Source organism: Schistocerca nitens, chromosome 11 (assembly GCF_023898315.1).
Source record: "Schistocerca nitens isolate TAMUIC-IGC-003100 chromosome 11, iqSchNite1.1, whole genome shotgun sequence".
Lineage (NCBI taxonomy): Eukaryota > Metazoa > Arthropoda > Insecta > Orthoptera > Acrididae > Schistocerca > Schistocerca nitens.
The window spans coordinates 71,603,327-71,617,323 of NC_064624.1; positions in this window are offsets into that span (position 1 = coordinate 71,603,327).

Sequence of the window (13,997 nt, forward strand, 5' to 3'; positions counted from 1 at the left end):
GGAATCAGAGCTGCATATCTGCTAGGAAAAAAATTAAAGTCGTTTGTTGGTTAATTTGGGGGAGGAGACCAAACAGTGAGGTCATCGGTCCCGTTGCCTTCTCTGAAAACTAACTAGAACAGACAGTTAGGAACCTCACTCATGATGATAATATATTGTTTCTAAAGGATGTCCACATCAGTGAACTTCATATGGTTGTGGCAGCAAATGACTAACAGAGTACAAAGAATAACTGAAACAAGCATATATATATATATCTGTGTGTGTGTGTGTGTGTGTGTATTCAGTAAAGTAGATAAAAAAATTAGTAGTGTCGTATCTCAATGAGGAACTGAAAGTTTATGCACAGGGCAGCAGTATGTAGAGGAATGCTGGCTCAAGTTTAAAAGAATACTTGAGCTTGCACTGGACAGATATGTACCCAGTAGAACAGTTCATAATGGGAAGCAATGTCTGCAGTATACAGTTACTGTAAAGAAACAGCTAAAGAAATAGAGACTACTGTGTCATAGATGTAAAAGAAAGCATAGAGCTGTAGCTAGAGAATTGCTGAATATAACGCAATTTGTCTGTCAAGAGATCAATGTGTGAAGCTTTCAATCACTGCCGCAGCAGAATATTGTCAAATGTTCTGTCAGCTGCCCACGTCGAATATCGATGCTGTGACTCTGACGTGGAGCTATGAAGGAATAAACATAGATAAACCGAGACCAGGCAGACCTCACGTACTGATGGGCAGGAATTGCCGGGCATTGATTTCAAATGATATTTCACAAACCCCAAAGCAATTCTGGTTGTATGTAAAGGCTGTTAGTGGCACAAAAGTTACTGTCCAGTCCCTAGCGAAGGAAACAGGAACTGAAACTGAGGGTAGCAAAGCAAAATCTGAAATGCTTAACTCTGTTTTCAGATTTTCCATTTCAAAGAAAAACCCAGGAGAACTGTCCCAATTTAGTCCTCGTAACACTGAAAAGATGAGGGAAGTAAGTACTAGTGTCAGTGGTGCTGATAAACCACTACAATCGTTATACTTGAGTAAAGCTCGAGGGCCCAATGGAATCCCTGTCAGATTCTACACCGAATTTACGCTAAGTTAGCCCCCCTTCTAACTAAAATCTGTCACAGACGCCTCAAACAAAACATGGTGCCTATTAATTTGAAGAAAGCACAGGTCACGTCCATCTATAAGATGATAGTAGAAGTAATCCACAAAGTTACAGTCCAGCATCCTTGACATCCATTTGGTTTAGGATCTTAGAACATACTCTGAGCCCAAACATGATGAGGTATCTCGAACAGAATTACTTCCTCCATGCCACCCAGCAAGGATTCCGAAAATATCAGTCATGTGAAATCCAACTCATTCTTTTCTCACATGACATACTAAAATCTTTGGATCAAGGTAGTCAGGTAGATGCAGTATTTATTGATTTTCGAAAAGCATCTGACTCAGTACCACACCTGTGCTTGTTACCAAAAGTACATTCATATGGAGTATTAATTGAACTTTGCGACGGGATTGAGGAATTTTGGTAGGGAGGATGCAGCATGTTATTTTGGATGGAGAGTCGTCCTTACATGTAGTAATAACTTCAGATGTGCCCCAGGGAAGTGTGTTAGGCTCTTGCTGTTCATAGCATATATTAATGACCTTGTATACAATATTAACAGTAACTTCAGACTTTTTGCAGATGATGCAGTCATCCATAATGAAGTACTGTCTGAAAGAAGCTGTGTAAATTTTCAGCCAGATCTTGATAAGATTTCAAAGGCATGTAATAACTGACAACTTGCTTTAAATGATCAGAAACATAACACTGTGCACTTCAACACGAAAAAGTGTAGTATCCTATTACTATAATACCAATGAGGCGAGCTATACAAATACCTGGGTATAACCCTTTGTAGGGATATGAGGTGGCTCAGTCGGTGCAAAAGCAGAGGGTAGACTCCAGTTTATTGGTAGAATACTGGGGAAGTGCAATCAGTCTACAAAGGAAATTGCTTACAAATCAGTCATGTGATTGGTTCTAGCATATTGTTCAAGTGTGTGTGACTTGCCCAGAAAGGGCTAACAGGGGATATTGAAAGTATACAGAGAAGGGTAGCACAAATGGACACAGGTTTGTTTGAGCTTTGTGAAAATGTCACAGAGATGCTGAAGAAGCTGAACTGCAGAATTTGAAGACAGACATAAACTATCCTAAGAAAGATTACTAACAAAGTATCGAGAACCGACTTTGAATGATGACTATGCGAATATATTATAACCCTTTATGTATCAATCACATAGGTATAGTGAGGGAAAGATTAGATTAATTACAGCACATGCAGAGGCGTTCAAACAGTCATGCTTCCCATGTTCCAAGGGAATGAAATGGGAAGAAACACTAATAACTGGTATTTGGACATACCCTGTACCATTGACTTCAGGCTGGCCTAGAGAGCATATATGTTGATGTAGGTACACGTGAAATTGTCTACAGTTGTCATTTATTTGTGCCAAAAGCCAAAATAAGAATTAATCACTATGCCTAAATCAATGAACATAACAAATCGTTAAAATCTTCGAAGAGTGGCGTGTGTACAGATTTATCTGGCACCTAAAAAGATTGTTTGCTGAAAATGTTTGGCACTACATGAAAAAAATTGTACTCTAGAAACCTGTTATTTTATTTTATGTGTCTACAAAAGCTGCTCACGGAAATTGACAATGGCTGGGAGAGTGGTGTACTCACCATGTGCTCCTCCATATACCCATCTGATGATGCCTAAAGACTGAGGCTGACATGTCGGCCAGTCAGTACTATTGAACCTTCAAGGCCTGTTTGGATGGTGTTTGCTTGTTTTTTTTTTTTGTTAGAAAAACAAATTGTATTTTCTTTAAAATATGTTGTGATAATCTGAGAAAGTTGGGTAGAAATACTGTTATTACTCTGCTTAGCCAGTGAGACAACAAGAACATATAAAGTGTGGTATCATTCTGTAGGTTGTGTACAGGGTGAATATCAAGCAATTCTTACAACATGATATGTATGTTTTTAGTTACATTATTTCAGTAGGAGCATATATCAACTTCCTACTTTCGAAGTTCTTCATAGCTAAAGTTTTTTGAGATTGCAGATATGAGCAAAAATGGTTAATCTATGTGGTGGAAATGTATCATATCTGTGCTGTCATGCACATGGGTAGGTTCTGGTTGTGTGTAAGCATGTGTCATTATGTAATTAGTGGAAGGGGATTTGTAGTTTCACTGCAGCTCACTAAATTCTACAAATGTTGAATGTCAACACAATATTGGCAAATGTATTCAGATCATAGTACTGGCGACATACATTTGAGCATCTATCCAGTGAATTTCAGAAAGGAATTAAAGAAGGTTGCTGTTGGCAACATACTTTCAACTTTACTCTAGCTTTTAATACAGGAACATGGATATTCAATGTTCAATTATATTATAGTGCACTTGAACAAAGCATAACTATAAAATTTATTATAGAGTAACATTATTGTTTTGACATTTTTAACTGACATTGGGTGCAAGGATGAAAAAATATTAGCTCTCAATTGTATCTTCTGGTCATAGTACACAACATGGAACAGAACATGCAAGAATTTAAAAAATTGTGTTTGGGGACATGATATAAATATTGGAGAGATGACAGGTAAATGCCACATGTCAAATATCGAATTGTCATTTGCAGTTTCACTCGAACTTATAATGCATCTTTAATATGAGTATCAGATTTTTAAATGGTGTCCAATATGCAGCTCTACAACTATGCAACATTTGTTCTTGTTATTAGAAAGTGGCCCACAGATAGAAATTTTATTATGATTGCTACTTCTGTAAACATCATCCAGCATCTCACGTAAGTACCCCAAAAATGTATTTTTGAGGATAGTGTAGAGGCACTATAACGCTGACATGCCAGTATCTATCACCCGCAGTTTCAGGCAAACTGGGTTTGCGTACAAAATTTGTGTTCCTCATCTTTAAATGGAGCTTGATAAATGATTCAAGAAGTACTCTAAATTTGTTTTTGTAATTCAGAAATGATTTATAAAACAATTTTCAGGTTTGAATGGTAATTCTTTTAAGGGTGGATGTGTGATTTCCATTTTATTCCTGCCTGAAATCCGTTTTGGTATCTTTTGCATTTTCTTTCATGTGTAATTAATTATTCGAATGCCACGCTCTATACTACTACATAATACCTGCATCAATAATTTCAGTTTTCACAGACGCCATATAGAAAACTGTGTAACCATGGAGAAATTCCAGCACCCCAATTACTGTGGCATCACTCAATTGAAGCCACTTTTAGTTATGTCATAAAAGATAAAGTCGTTTTAACTATTTGGCACCACTTTCATTCACCCACACCAATTAGTGTCTGAAGTAAATCGAGCACTTGCCATTATGGTTTCAGTGCTTCTGAAGCTAGTATGCAGTATTGGTAGCTTTGATATTTATACCTGTGTATTAGGATAATATGCAGATTCAGTATAGACTATATCAAAGATCTCTACAAAAAGTGTCGGTTTTAGTACTGTTTGTTGTGCTACAGCCACTGGAAGTGGTGTGTCTGCCAGTCCAACTGGCACCCATACAGACTTATTTCTAAAAATTATGTTGCAACTGTATGGTTGTAAATAAGGTATATTATAGCCTACTAAAAGAAATTATTAGTTAATTTTGTGTGCATGTTGAAAAATATCCTATATATTCTTTGAAATGCAGAGAGACAGTTGTGAAAGTCTGATCACAATAATAATGTTACCATACTTAAGCCGAAAAAAGAAAAAGATGTGGAGCATTATTTCATTATTGGTAAGCACCAAGTAACTTTGACAACATCATGCGTGTTTTTATTCCAAACAGCATGTGCCCTGACAGTGACTATATGATGTGTATATTAACAGGAATGTAATATTTAATTTCTACATTTCGCGTTGCTAGCAATGAAACATTTGGCCACTGCAGTTGTGGGCACATCAGTGTTAATTTATATTGTTTATGCTGTCCCATTATATGATGCACAGTTAAGATTTCTGTCTGAGTAAGCAAGTATTATTGGATAGTTAATGGAAGGTGATTTGTACTTTCACATTAGCTCACTCATTTCTACAAATGGTGAAACTAAATACAGTATGGCGGTATATTCGGATTTTAGGGTTGGCAGCTTCAATGCTCTCAATCCTTCCCACTCCAATGGCCAGTGGCGATCGATATTCCAAATATTGCTTTTCGTAGCTCTTACATGCCCCATTCTCGAACCTGACTGCTTCCTATTTAGGGAAGTCTGTGTTAACTCGGTGTCGAACTATAGCCATAATGTTGAGAGAAAAGTTGTAATTACAAAGTTCAAGTAAGTTGGTGTGAAATGGCTAATTCTTCATATACATTCCTTTCTGAGGTAGACAGTGTAGAGCTTGTACAGAAATCTTAAAGTGAAAACCAGAACAACAACAATTTCCATGACAATAGTCTTTATAATGACAGTGATTCATTTGTAAACAATTCGAGTAAAATGATAGCGGAAACAGACCACCCTGAAGAGATTCAAAAATATCAAACAATGAAAGGTTTTGGTTTGTAATGGTTATGTAAATATGCTTGCATGAAAGTGCACTTCTTGTTTTAATGTATATCCTAATTGTTGGTCAGTGACCTTATTGTTTCCACAAAGAGGCTTGTGCAATTCCCTGTGGCACGCTCGCCACCAGGTGGTGGCGATTTAAAAATGAGTGTACACAGATGCCCTATGTCTCCATTACAGAGTGCAAAGCGTTAGACACTGACAAAGTGGATTTGAGGAAGGAAGTAAGGAGGTCTCTGGTGACAGTATAACTTCAGATTAAGTATACTCTTTAATATAGGAAATGAACGAGATTACAGAGATTAAGTGTAGTTTTTAACAATGCAAATGAATTGTATTAGAGTGTCTTTAAGTGCACTTGCACGAAGCATAATTCCAAATTCGTTATAGAGTGACTTCAATATTTGCTCTTATTTAACTGATGTGGGGTGCAGGAGTGACTTGCAACCAAAGTGACGCCACAGCAAGTGGCATAACAGTAACAGTTTCATCAGTTGGTAATTATTGTTATTCTTGGATTGATTTAATTTTGCTTCAGGAAGCGATTAATAGCATTCAAAATACAATTACTTCATGTAAACCTTTTGTTAATAATTGTTACAAGTAATGTAGTATTTATATTGAAAAGTCACATGGAACTCCGATCATCAGGAAAAAATAAGTAAGAAGACAAATGAAGCTTAAATGTCCTCTTTAAAAAGTGCTAGCAATGACAGAAAACATTATAATGTTGTAAGAAAATAATTGTGTTAAAGAAATGTGCGAAGTGCATTAGATGAATATTTAACTGCTTATTTTCACATTTTTACTATAAATTAGTTTAGAAATAAAGTCGAGAAAAGAATTCAGAAGGTAAAGTCACACTCAGTTTGTGCTTTGTTCCTCTCCAAGTCTGTGTGTTTTGTTAACTTCAGCGTCTAATGTAAGCTTCATACTGGTAGAAGGAAGTCTATGACAAAAGTTCATCAATCACTTTTTATTCTAATTTGCTAATGTCAATTAAAAAGACTCCACTTTCAAAAGTTTCCTTATATTGGAAAGTTACTACAGCCAGTTATAGATTTCTACGTAAATACATATCAAGCAGCTGTACAAAATTTTTGTTTTGTTTGTTCACAAAATTTGTTTTGTAATAGCACCTTTCTGATATTTCATCTCATATTTCATCTCATATTTCATCTCATATTTCATCTCATATTTCCGCCAGCTTAAACTGCCATATAATTTCTCTGAATTTTTTTACAATGAGAAATGAGAATCAGCGATCTCTATGTACTTCATAGAAATAGTCTATAGGCAAGATTTTGATCCAAACAGTTTCTTATTGACTGGTTTCAACAGCTAAGATTGTCACCTTCAGATCTTTAAAAACTTGTTCGGGTCTACATCATATTCCATTGTGCATTCATCACTCATGTAATGTACACATTTGAATGGTGATCGGATTGCATATTCCACACAGGTTTGACAAAAAGTTCATTACAAACAGAATTGTCGCAAGTAAAAACATACACAGCTAAAATGTACCTTGTGAAACTTGTCCACACAGCACTCTTTTGCTGTTTCTCAGTTGTTAAAATTCATAATGTATAGCAAGAGTGCACATTTATACCACTGTTTACATTTACATAAAGAGTGAAGGACATGTTGGAGCCTTTTGACTCAAAATTCATAGTGCTGTTTAGCATCTCTGGCTGCTTGTGGTGAACATGTCACAACTACACTCTTGGAAATGGAAATACGAACACCGTGAATTCATTGTCCCAGGAAGGGGAAACTTTATTGACACATTCCTGGGGTCAGATACATCACATGATCACACTGACAGAACCACAGGCACATAGACTCAGGCAACGGAGCATGCACAATGTCGGCACTAGTACAGCGTATATCCACCTTTCGCAGCAATGCAGGCTGCTATTCTCCCATGGAGACGATCGTAGAGATGCTGGATGTAGTCCTGTGGTACGGCTTGCCATGCCATTTCCACCTGGCGCCTCAGTTGGACCAGCGTTCGTGCTGGACGTGCAGACCGCGTGAGACGACGCTTCATCCAGTCCCAAACATGCTCAATGGGGGACAGATCCGGAGATCTTGCTGGCCAGGGTAGTTGACTTACACCTTCTAGAGCACGTTGGGTGGCACGGGATACATGCGGACGAGCATTGTCCTGTTGGAACAGCAAGTTCCCTTGCCGGTCTAGGAATGGTGGAACGATGGGTTCGATGACGGATTGGATGTACCGTGCACTATTCAGTGTCCCCTCGACGATCACCAGTGGTGTACGGCCAGTGTAGGAGATCGCTCCCCACACCATGATGCCGGGTGTTGGCCCTGTGTGCCTCGGTCGTATGCAATCCTGATTGTGGCGCTCACCTGCACGGCGCAAAACACGCATACGACCATCATTGGCACCAAGGCAGAAGCGACTCTCATCGCTGAAGACGACACGTCTCCATTCGTCCCTCCAATCACGCCTGTCGCGACACCACTGGAGGCGGGCTGCACGATGTTGGGGCGTGAGCGGAAGACGGCCTAACGGTGTGCGGGACCGTAGCCCAGCTTCATGGAGACGGTTGCGAATGGTCCTCGCCGATACCCCAGGAGCAACAGTGTCCCTAATTTGCTGGGAAGTGACGGTGCGGTCCCCTACGGCACTGCGTAGGATCCTACGGTCTTGGCGTGCATCCGTGCGTCGCTGCGGTCCGGTCCCAGGTCGACGGGCACGTGCACCTTCCGCCGACCACTGGCGACAACATCGATGTACTGTGGAGACCTCACGCCCCACGTGTTGAGCAATTCGGCGGTACGTCCACCCGGCCTCCCGCATGCCCACTATACGCCCTCGCTCAAGTCCGTCAACTGCACATACGGTTCACGTCCACGCTGTCGCGGCATGCTACCAGTGTTAAAGACTGCGATGGAGCTCCGTATGCCACGGCAAACTGGCTGACACTGACGGCGGCGGTGCACAAATGCTGCGCAGCTAGCGCCATTTGACGGCCAACACCGCGGTTCCTGGTGTGTCCGCTGTGCCGTGCATGTGATCATTGCTTGTACAGCCCTCTCGCAGTGTCCGGAGCAAGTATGGTGGGTCTGACACACCGGTGTCAATGTGTTCTTTTTTCCATTTCCAGGAGTGTAGTTCACTTGGTCTCTGCCACATGCCACTCAGGGCAACACGTCTTTCTCCACAAACGCACTGTAGAAAAATGAAAGAATAAAAATGTGTTAGTCTCTTCATATTAGCTCAAGCTGCTCAAAGTAATTAGCAGTACTCTAAGGTTGACTAGTTCTAGAGTACATCATTTACTGGTGTCATGCTGCTCATGACTAATACTCATGTGAAATTTTTCAGTGTCAGATATACATATCATCTGCTATGTATTTACTATCAGATAGGAATACAGAGAAATTTTTATCACTGTGTGGCATACAAGCCCAATCCATTTTTTTAAATCGGTTTTTTGCGTTCTTTCATGTCAGTCCCAGGAAGAGTTCAGTGCATTTCTCATCCTTCTGAAGAACTGGAAACAGAATTTTCTGTTTTATGCCATAATGTTATGTTCTCTGTGCTTTTAAATCTGTCCATTGCAGTTTCTATCTATATTACCAATTACATTGTCAGCGACCATATTAGTCCTTCCTTTCAACTCTACCAAATTAAGTGGCAATGGAAGCAGGAACGTGGTGATCTTTGACTTAACCCCATAAGAAGAAATCATATGAAGCTAAGACAGGTGACTGTGGGGGGCCACTGGAGAAGAGGGTGACAATGGGAACCATGTGCATTTCGACACTGAGGCAGTTCGTCATTGAGATAATCATAAATGTCTGAAAGAAAGTAAGGTGGAGCATTTTGTAGTTGCAAAATGAACCCTTCACTTGCTTGCTGTACTTCTGGCATAAGCCACAGCTGCAGTGTGTGTAGGTACACGAAATCAGGCACAGTTTTCTCCAGGAAGAAAAGTAGTCTGTAAACTTTTGAAGAGGACGTGGCACAAAAGACGTTAATGTTAGGTGAACCACGAATTTTTTCTATAATCTCATGTGTATGATTTACCTTTCGAGACACACAAAACTTGGCTTCATCACCGAAAATAAACATTGTCAAAAACTGTCTTCCACTTGTTGTCACTTGAAGTCGTCGCTTGTAGCTGGTATGGTTTTAAGCCTGTATTACATGATGTACCTAAGATGTAGTCCTAGGCCTATGCAGCAGAGCCCCAAGCGTACATGTTTGGAACTGCACATTGGTTACTGTCGCTTGATTACATCATGCAGACAGAGTAGTCCTGGTGTAAGTCCAGGCGTTCACACTAGATGGTAATTATGTGCAAATCTTGAAGTGGGCTGTCTGATTTCTTGTAAAGGTGTTCATTCGAATTCAAAATGTCTGAGAACTAGAAGTTTCTATTTATTAAGTAATTGTTTCTATTTCTTGTTATTATTATTTATTATGTAATTGTTGTTCTCTTATGTAACTATCATCGAACTATATTATTTCTGTTTTGAATTATCGGCTTAACTGTTTGTTTCAAGTTATGACATATGGAATCATAAAAATATGTTTGTATGAACTGCACTGTTACATCATTATGCACTTGGAGGATGCAGTTGTTTTTGGGTCTACTGGACAGGCAGTATTTGTCACTCATAGGGTTAGGGCAGTGTAATGATGACCACAAGGCAGATATTGTGGGGATCAAACCAGGCTGGGAAAAAGGGTGGAAGTTGATGGCATGTATTCCCTATTGCTGAAGGAACTGACACAGATCTGCAGGAATTCTGGAACTTTGTGGGAATGGGGCGGCTTATTTCGGCAAGCGGCTGTCGATGATACAAGAAGTAATTCACTCAACTGATACCGTAATGTTAGACACTTTCATCTAGTCAGAAGGGTCCATTAAATAATTTTTTACTCATTTTGTAATCAAGCACTCTCACCTACTCTTGCCAGTTTCTTCTTCCTGGCATGTTGAAATATAGCAAAAGATGAAATCAAATCAAATGTGACCTTCCAGCAATTATGGCACTACATATAGAAAACGAAAGTACACATATAATGTTATATACTTAATTACTCAGAACTAAACGTTTGCCGACGTGCCGATGACTGTACACAGACACGTTTCCTCACCAGACACATGATTTAGACCGCTAAATGCTTGTCTATTTCTCTCTATTTGTAGGATACGAAACAATCAGTACAAAGACTGATTTCTTGTGACAATTTGTCCAAAAGAAAGTTTGTTGCCAAAATATCGCTTTTGTTTAATTATTACATTTATGAAAATTTAATCACAGAAAACTGTGGTAAATTTACACTATGGAAACCTGAAGTTTAAGTGCGTTTAAAATAAGTGGCGACTCTCGACACTTCACTACAGAGCGAGTGGAGGGAAGTGCAGTTTACCATTGTGTGCTGGGCGGGTTTGCAGGTGACTACAGTGTAATGCCAGTACAGACCTACTCGGCGCAGAACCAGTCAGGCTCGCTTAACTGCCGCTCAAGCCGGCCAATCTGCGATCTTTCTGAAACGATTTTAAATAAACTATTCGGTAGTAAATGCTCATTCTCGCGCGTCTCATAGGTTAATTCGCCCGCTTCATGAATAACCATCTAGCATTTCGTTAATGGTTATATTTATTGTGATATTTCGCTAGTAGGTAAACTATTCAAGAAATTCTTAGTTTGCAGTGAAAAATAGGTACCGCTATGAATCTGTGTTTGGTTCGTGTCAGATTACGTGTTGCTGTGTATTAAATGTAGATAATATATTGAAACATTCTTTAAACTTGGAAGTATATCGCTGTCTGTTTCCAATCTCGATAAAATAGAATGTATTTAAATATCTCCATCACGAACTCGTGTGTCAGTGAGAAACTAGAACGACGTATTCAAAATTTCCTCGTACCTCATAAATGATCTGTGATACCGAAACAAGATTTCTGCAAATGATAGCACGAGAGCGTTTTGGCATATGTTTAATATGTGAAACTTCCATTTCTGCCTCGCCATTCGAGGGACTCCAGGTTTTTCAATTAAATAATGTAATTATTGAGAACCATAGATAACTTGTGAAACGAGAACTGCTGTAGGTTTTGTAACAGTACAAGCAAAGGAGTTACAAGTTTATCTCTATACTGAGATAAACTTTTGACCTGACTTGCACTTAGTTGTTAGTTTAATAATCCACTATGTCATTATTCTGCCGCAATTTCAATTGTATTAGTCCAGTAACGGTGTGCTTTTGGTTGCAAAAGCTGAGATAGAATTTTCATCTTGTGCATATAGTTGAGAGCATGTAGTATCCACGTTTTCGACCTCCAAAACCCTCAGGACAATTTCTGTGGACAGAAAACCACAAACTTTTGCTACATTTCTCGGGTTTTAACTTATTACTCGGTCACTATGCATCCTACTCAGAATTTAACTATTACCAAAATGAAGGAGCATTAAATTTTACATCGAATGATTACGTAAATGCCAATGTCAGTGTACCCATATGGCTGCAGTAAGTTGTCAAAGTTCGTTCATTGTTAGCAACTGGTCTAAAAAGTCGTCTTCAGCTCCTGTAACTCAAAAATGTCCACTCCAAATGGTAAACGTCATCAAAGTTGTAGAGCATGAAATTTCATGTTACGAAAGCATCTAGTTTTGCAGTTTTAGTCACTATTAAGTGTTCATACTATTGAAACCAAAGGTCTCTTTCTTTTTTTTTTTTTCAAGCAAAGTTATTCAATGGAATGAATTTCCAGTGGGAAGACGGCTCTCTAATTAGCACATATATGTTTCTATGTACATCTTTTCATGTTTCTTCATTCGTGTGTATTTTTATTCATTTTTATCCATCACTTTATTGGTGGCAGTGGGTTGCTAAAATGAAAACCAAGTACGCAGTAATGGCCAGTATGTGTTTATGTACGAGTAATACACAAGTGTGTACAAATGAACAAATAAAAGGGCATGATAGTATTTAAGAAAGCAGAATTTAAATAACAGTGATTCACATTGTGACAAATCTCAATTCTATCGAGGTCGTTTGGGAGACTGCGGCAGTTACCGGTCCAGTGTCCGATCTTCAGGATCCATTATGTCACCTTCACCACTTACGTGTTCTGTAAGTTATCTTCGATCCCTTCCTCACCCTCGTCGAACACAATTTTTGGGGCATTCACGCATGATAAGCCACAACAGTATTTGCATGTCGAGGAGTAGTTCTGTCCATATTTGTGACATCCACGTATTGCTGTGCATCCTGTTTTGCAAGTGCAGGAAACCATCTCCAGTACCATGAGTGCTGCCACATCTTTCCTCATCACCATGGGAAACAACCCTGATAACTTTTCCTTCCAGCCCAGCTGGCATGGATGAGTTTTCTTCCCCAGCCAAGATTGCACCTGATGGTAGGATCGCATTAAGTGGGGCCTTGCTGTGTCCGATGCTGCCAGTAGCCTTTCAAGTTTGGGAGATTTTTTCTGGAAGACTTTACGAAAAGCTCGTAGAAAGTTACACAGTTGGAATTCCATAACAGTGCAAATGTCAGCTGTTCTCCTACCTGTGCTATCTCGAGGGACTAAGGTGTTAACGAATTCAGCACCTTGCACTTTGATGTGTGGCTGTTGCTCCACAAGGCTTATTAATTTCCTGTTTCATTCGCCAAAAAAAGTAGAAGATGTGGTAGCACGTCTTGTAAGGCATAACTGAAAAAGCAGATTCAGGATACAAAGTGAAAGAATTACTGGAGTACCACACTCCAGCTTACTTTCCTTCTTCCCTGTTTATGGAAGCACAAGTTGTTGTAGTTGTTTTGTCGACCCATTAGGAGAACAAGCAAGTGACTGTACTCGCTCACGACTGCCACACTGTCAGACTCAGCAACTTGGGAAATAGCCGTTTTGACAATTAATGAATCCGCAACTTCTGCTGCCTGTTCCATTTTAATATCTCCGCCCTCAAAATATTTCATACAGATGATTCCAAACTTTTCTTTGATGTGCCAAGCAACCTTATGGAGCAGGTGAGCATCATTCACAACAAGGATTTTTATTTTGGGTACTTCATCTGTTGGAGAGGTGTGAATGCATCATAGCGATATGGTTTGGTACCCTTATTGAGACCATCTTCTGTGAACAACGACATGGGGGATGGGGAAAGTTCAAATGAGGAACAGAACTCCACATCTTTATCAGATTGCTTGGTAACACATAGTCTGTAAAACAATGTTAATGAGTTTATGGTATAAATCCTCCTCTTCCCTATCTTGAGTGCCCTAGTGCAGGACGCAAGTGTGGTGAGGCACCTTGGTGTTGTGTTGAAATGAGATGTTCTTCAAGTTCTCTCTTTTCATTCCAGTGATCCGTTTGATTTCCTCTACTAATAACTCATGAA